The sequence below is a fragment of the Juglans microcarpa x Juglans regia genome, chromosome 8D, assembly GCF_004785595.1.
Source record: "Juglans microcarpa x Juglans regia isolate MS1-56 chromosome 8D, Jm3101_v1.0, whole genome shotgun sequence".
NCBI classification, from domain to species: domain Eukaryota; kingdom Viridiplantae; phylum Streptophyta; class Magnoliopsida; order Fagales; family Juglandaceae; genus Juglans; species Juglans microcarpa x Juglans regia.
Window position 1 is genome coordinate 13,254,700 of NC_054608.1, and position 6,000 is coordinate 13,260,699.

Consider the following 6,000-nt stretch of genomic DNA (forward strand, 5'->3'; position numbering starts at 1 on the left):
AAAGTCAATACCGGATTGATGGTATCCTTTGGCTACCAAATGTGCTTTGTACTAATTGAGAGACCTATCTAGTTTTTGCTTGACTTTGTAAGCCAACAACCAATATCATTCATGGTGGGATCAAGTTTGATAAGGGTCCAAGTGAATTTCTTGGCGAGAGAATTGAACTCCAAAGATATGGCATTATGCCACTCAGCAAGTACAACATGTGAGGAACAAGTCGGTTCTGATAAGGGAGTTGAAGTTCTGGCAAGAAGAGCTCTGGGCAATGGGTATCTGATACATCATTGAACTTTTTGGTTTGAACAATTTTATCTTGCATGTGAGTTCACAAATGATGGTTTCTAGCAGGTGGAGGAGACACTACTGCTTCGATAGAGACCTCAGGTGCTACTGGGGAGGATAAAGGAAGAGGGGAGTACAAGGTTCAGGCGAGGTGTTTGGAGCTGGTTCTGATAGGCATGTTGGGTGGGCTTTCGCACCTGGCCCACTCGGCCCATCCGCCCAATCCTGCATAGGCCAGGGCAGGCAATTCATCCAGCTCAAGCAGACAAGCAGGCAAAATTTTGTTTAAAACTTAGAAGAGGGTGGGGGGTGCAAGTGGGTAGCCCTAACCGTCCGGGTTTCACCCCTACATCGGGTATATAAGTAAACAAATCCTAATTTATTCATTTCTTTACTTCTCTCCTCTCTCAATCCCTCCCACCATACCTATTCTTTTTCATCACCTCCTTCATCATTGGCCCCAACCCATCTTTTTCTCATCTTCCTCCTCTTTTTCTGCTTTCTCTTCTCTTGTTCTTTTTCTTCTTCCTCTTCTCTTCTCCTCCTCACAATGATTCTCCATGATATACCTACGGGTTATGGCATGGATGTGGATTTGAGCAAAGAACCACGACCACATCTGGTTGTAGGTCTGTGTAGAGATCCTCGGCTTGTGATGGTTGTTGTTCTCTAGGCAAAAGAACCACACCAATCAGTTTGGACTATTTTTATGAACCCATGATCTGTCGTGGTCGTGGTTCTCCAAGTATTCCGATTATGAATCCCAAGGAATGGACAAGAACTCGTGGAGAGAGTAAAATGCACCACACCAATCACTTTGCATCATTTTTTTTAATTGAACCGACGTTCAAGATGGAGATGAAATTTTCAAGAAACGGGTAAAACACTAGATTTTTTAGCAATAGGAAATAAACAAATTTTTTTTTTGAAATTGTCCATAAGAATAACATAATATTTATTTCCATTATGATAAAGATAAGGAGCAGGGCCATACATCGAGAAATAAAAGATCTAATGGAGCCTTGGATTTGGACTGTCGATGTTACCTTTTAAATTATCTTTCAGATCAATTTTATGATTTCTACAATACTACTTACTCTTCTGCAAAAAAAATTTGGAAAGCCTTCCAGAATAAATATGATATGGAAGAAGCTAGAGCAAAGAAATATGTGGCAAGTTGCTTCTTTCGATATCAAATGATAGATGGAAAGTTCGTTGCAGAACAAGCACAAGATTCTCAAACGGTTGTAGCAGAAGTTTGATCCCAAGGCATTAAGAATGGAGACAATATAATTGTTTGTGGCATCATTGACAAGCTACCACCTTCATGGAGGGAGTTTCAAAAGTGCCACAAACAAAAGGAGACATCCTTGGAAACCTTAATTACGCGTATTCTGGTAGAAGAGGAACTAGAGGCCAATATGCTTTAATGGTTCAAAATGGAAATGAGACTTGCATGATGAAGGTAAATTTAATTTTTGAAAATGGTGGCTTGCCCAAAGGTCAGATTTCAAAAGATAATCATTTGAAGCCGCAAAGAAAAAATTTCAAAAAATCTAGTAGATCTCACAAAAAAGGTTTTTCCTTTCAAAAGGATAAGAACTAAGAACTTTTTTCACAAAATCAAGCTTGTTGTGTTTGTGGCAAAAGTGGGCACTTCGCTCGAATTTGCAAATCTCGAAAGTGAGGAAATAATCCTCAAGTGAATGTAAGGAGCCATTTGTAGCAATGATTACAGAAATCAGCATGGTTCAATTTGTTGAATGGTAGTGGGTAGATTCTAGCACCAATAGGCATGTTTGTTATGATAAAGATTGGTTCAAAAATTATACTCCCTTTGAAGAAGAGAAATCTATTATGCTTGGTGATTCAACAAAACCAAGGTCTTTGGGAGTGGTGAGGTACTTGAGTTGAAATTCACCTCTGAACATATATTGACGCTCAAAGATATGCTCTATACACTGTCTATGAGGAAGAATGTGATGTCAAGCTTTCTACTCAATAAAGATTGCTTCAAGCAAACTATAATCTTATCAATATGTTATTACTAAAAATAGAGCTTTTGTAGGCAAGGGCTATGTTTGTGATGGAATGTTTAAATTGAACGTTGATAATAAAGTATCGAATGTTTCTATTTATATGCTTTCTTCTTTAAATTTTTGGCATGCACGTTTATGTCATATTAATAGTAGATATGTTGTAATCATGAGTAGTTTAGGATTAATTTCCAAACTGAAAAAATATTTTCAAAAATGTGAGTTTGTAGTCAAGCAAAAATTACAAAATGGCCTCATAAAAGTGTTGAAAAAAAATGACAAATTGTTAGATGATCTTTGTGAATTTGAAGGAATTTTAACTTATTAAGGAAATAGATATTTTATTACTTTTATTGATGATTTTTCAAAATACACATGTTTATTTATTAAAAAATAAAAGTAATGATTTTGAAAAATTCAAACAATTCCTCCATGAAGTTGAAAATTAATTTGTTAGAAAGATCGAAAGATTTAGAAGTGATAGAGACCAAGAGTATGATTCAAATGAGTTTAATTATTTTGTTTAGTCATTGGAAATTATCCTTGAAATTACTGCACTATACTCACCAACTTCTAATGGTGTGGCTGAAAGGAAAAATAGAATGCTAATTAAATTGACAAATGTCATGCTTATTGATTCAGGTGATCCTTCAAATTTTTGGGGTGAAGCAATTTTGACTGTTTGTCACGTTTTAAATAGTGTGTTTTATTAAAACTTTAAAAAATACATATTTTGAATTATGGAGAAGGTATAAGTCAAGTTTGAGATATTTTAAAGTTTGGAGCTGCTTGGCATTTGTAAGGCTAACAAATCCTAAGAGGCCCAAATTGGGTGTTAGAACTATGACTTGTGTCTTTATTGGATATGTAAAAAAATAGCACAACCTATAGATTTTTTGATATTGAAAATAAAGTGATTTTTGAATCAGGCGATATTATTTTTCATGAAGAAAATTTCCTTTTAAATCCAAAAATAGTGGGGGTCAAGAATTTAGGGAAAATATTTTTTTTGAAGCTAGTTCTTCTACTCTTCCAGAAAATGAAGAACATTTTTAAGTAAGAAGGAGTAAGAGAGTTAGAATTGAAAAAGACTTTGGTCCCGACTATTATATTTATAATATTGAGGGAAATCTAAATACTCTACAAGAAGCTTTAACATCACCTGATTCTATGTTTTGAAAAGAGGCTGTGAATGATGAGATGGATTCATCAATTTTTAATAAAACATGAAAATTGGTTGAGTTACCACCAGGTTGCAAAACCATAGAGTGTGTAAATGCTAAAGTTGGCTAGGATTAGATGACTAAATGATAAAGTTTATCTTATCATTATAAGTTTGAATTTGGATGAATATAAAATAATTGTTGACTTTATCTTTAACAACATTGAGTTTATGTAGAAGTCCTTAACGTTGTTCAGATAAGTCAGTCACGTGAAATTCGAATCCATAAAGATCTGCAATTATCCAGAACAGAAGCTGAACACAAATCAGTAACCATAGTGAAGAGTTATCGTAAAATGTCAGGAAACGTTCTTGCGATTGTCTCTACCTGTCAGCAGAATCCTACTTCAATTGGAACTCTTTCCAGATCTAATATTTAAAGGGATTCGGTTTCATGACTCTTCAAGGAGTTTGATTAAGAATCATTGAGACATTTTTTATGTGCTTATACAGAGAAAACCCGCTTGATGATTTTCACTTTGATTTACATCTCTCATTATGTGTGATCTTGTTCCAAGTGTGGAGGATCATGTGATTGGACTTCAGCCCCTAAAGTTTTAGGAGGAAAGACAATATTTGAAAATCGTCAGAGGTTCTGGCTATTATTGCAGTAGAAGACAAACGGGTCGTTTGTCTGGGCAAGTAAGAGAATCAAGTTGCAAATGTTTTATAATTGATGAGTACTTGTAATTGATTTTCAAATAATAAGATTGACTTTCCTGGGTTTGGCTGCCCCGTAGGGTTTTACCTTTAAAGAGTTTTTTAAAGGGTTTACCTTCGAAACCAATCATTGTATTAAACAAAGTGATTAATTTACTTCAAGTATTTGATTTATTTAATAATTATAATATTGAGATATAACCAATTTGTTCAAGTAAATTGGTAGGTGATTTAAGTGAATTAACAAGCGTACATTGAAAATCTCAATGGTATCAGAGCGTGGTTTACTCATCTGAGTGTGATACATATTCCTGCAATATGTCATCATTGACTGCTCCACCGCACTTCAATGGTGAAAATTATACATATTGGAAAGTGTGCATGCGAGCCTTCCTCAAATCGTTGGATGAATGAGTGTGGTATTTCGTTGAAAATGATGGACTAAACCTATAACAAGTATTGATGCTTGGACAAAAGATGAGATAAGCAACTGTAATTGGAATAGCAAGGGACTGAATGCTATATTCATGTTTGTATCTCCGGAAGAATTTAAGAAAATCTCCATGTGTGAGGTTGCTAAAGTAGCATGGGATATTTTGGAGGTTATGCATGAAGGAACAAAAATTGTAAAAAACTCAAAATTACAATTGTTAACCTCCAAGTTTGAAGAGATTAAGATGTTAGAAGATGAAAATTTTTATGAGTTTTATACTAAACTTAATGACATTGTTAATTCCAAGTTTAATCTCGGAGAAAAAGTTGAAGATTCAAGAATTGTAAGAAAGATTCTAAGGTCCTTACCTGAAAGATTTAGGCCTAAAGTTACTGCTATTGAAGAAAGTGAAGACTCGGATGCAATAAAGGTAGAAGAGCTGGACAGGTCTTTACAAACATATGAGTCTTCACTTCCTCAAGAAGAAAATGTAAGTCCATTGCCTTAAAAACTATAAAAGAAAATCATGAGGATTCTTCTGATGAAGAAAGTCTAAATAATGAGAAAATAGCTCTCATTGTAAGAAAGTTCAGAAAATTCATGTTTAATAAAAAGGATAGTGGTAAACAAAAACAAGGAAAAAAAATTTCTGCTAAGAAAAATGAACCTGAAAATTGAAATAAAGATGATTGAAAAAAAGGACAAAGTAAAGTGTCATAAATGTTCGGGGTATGATCATATAAGAATTGAATGTCTAAATTTCAGAAAAAGTAAAGGAAAAACATTGAATATGACACTGAGTGACAGTTCTGATTATGAAAATTCATCTTCTAATAATGAAAAATCTTTTATAGCTTTTTTCACTATTGTGAATGATTTTACTGAGGTTGATCTAACAAAATCTGAAAGTGAATGTGTTTTTAGTGATTCGAATGTAGCACTTGTTGAAGCTGATCAGGATTTTAACATGCAAGAAGCATATAATGATGTTTGTGAAGAAGTATTCAAATTAAAGAAACTCGAAAAGAAGCTGTACAATAGACTTACTGCTGTGGAAAGTGAGAAAAACAATCTCTCGGAGGTACTAAAAACCGCTGATGTTGAGATATCAAGATTAAATGATCAAAATGATGTACTGGAAAAAGAATTGGAAAAACTTCAAGAGTGCAAGCAAAAAAAGCAACACAGAAATTAGAAGAGATGTTGAGTTTTCAGAAGGTAAGTAATGATAGAACTGGCCTAGGATATACGACTTCAAAAAGGAAAGAAAAACTAGTCTCATCATCCACTACCACTACCTCTAAAGGCATAGTTTTTGTCAAAGGAAGTCAAGGTAAAAATGTTCAAAATCACCATTTACCTAA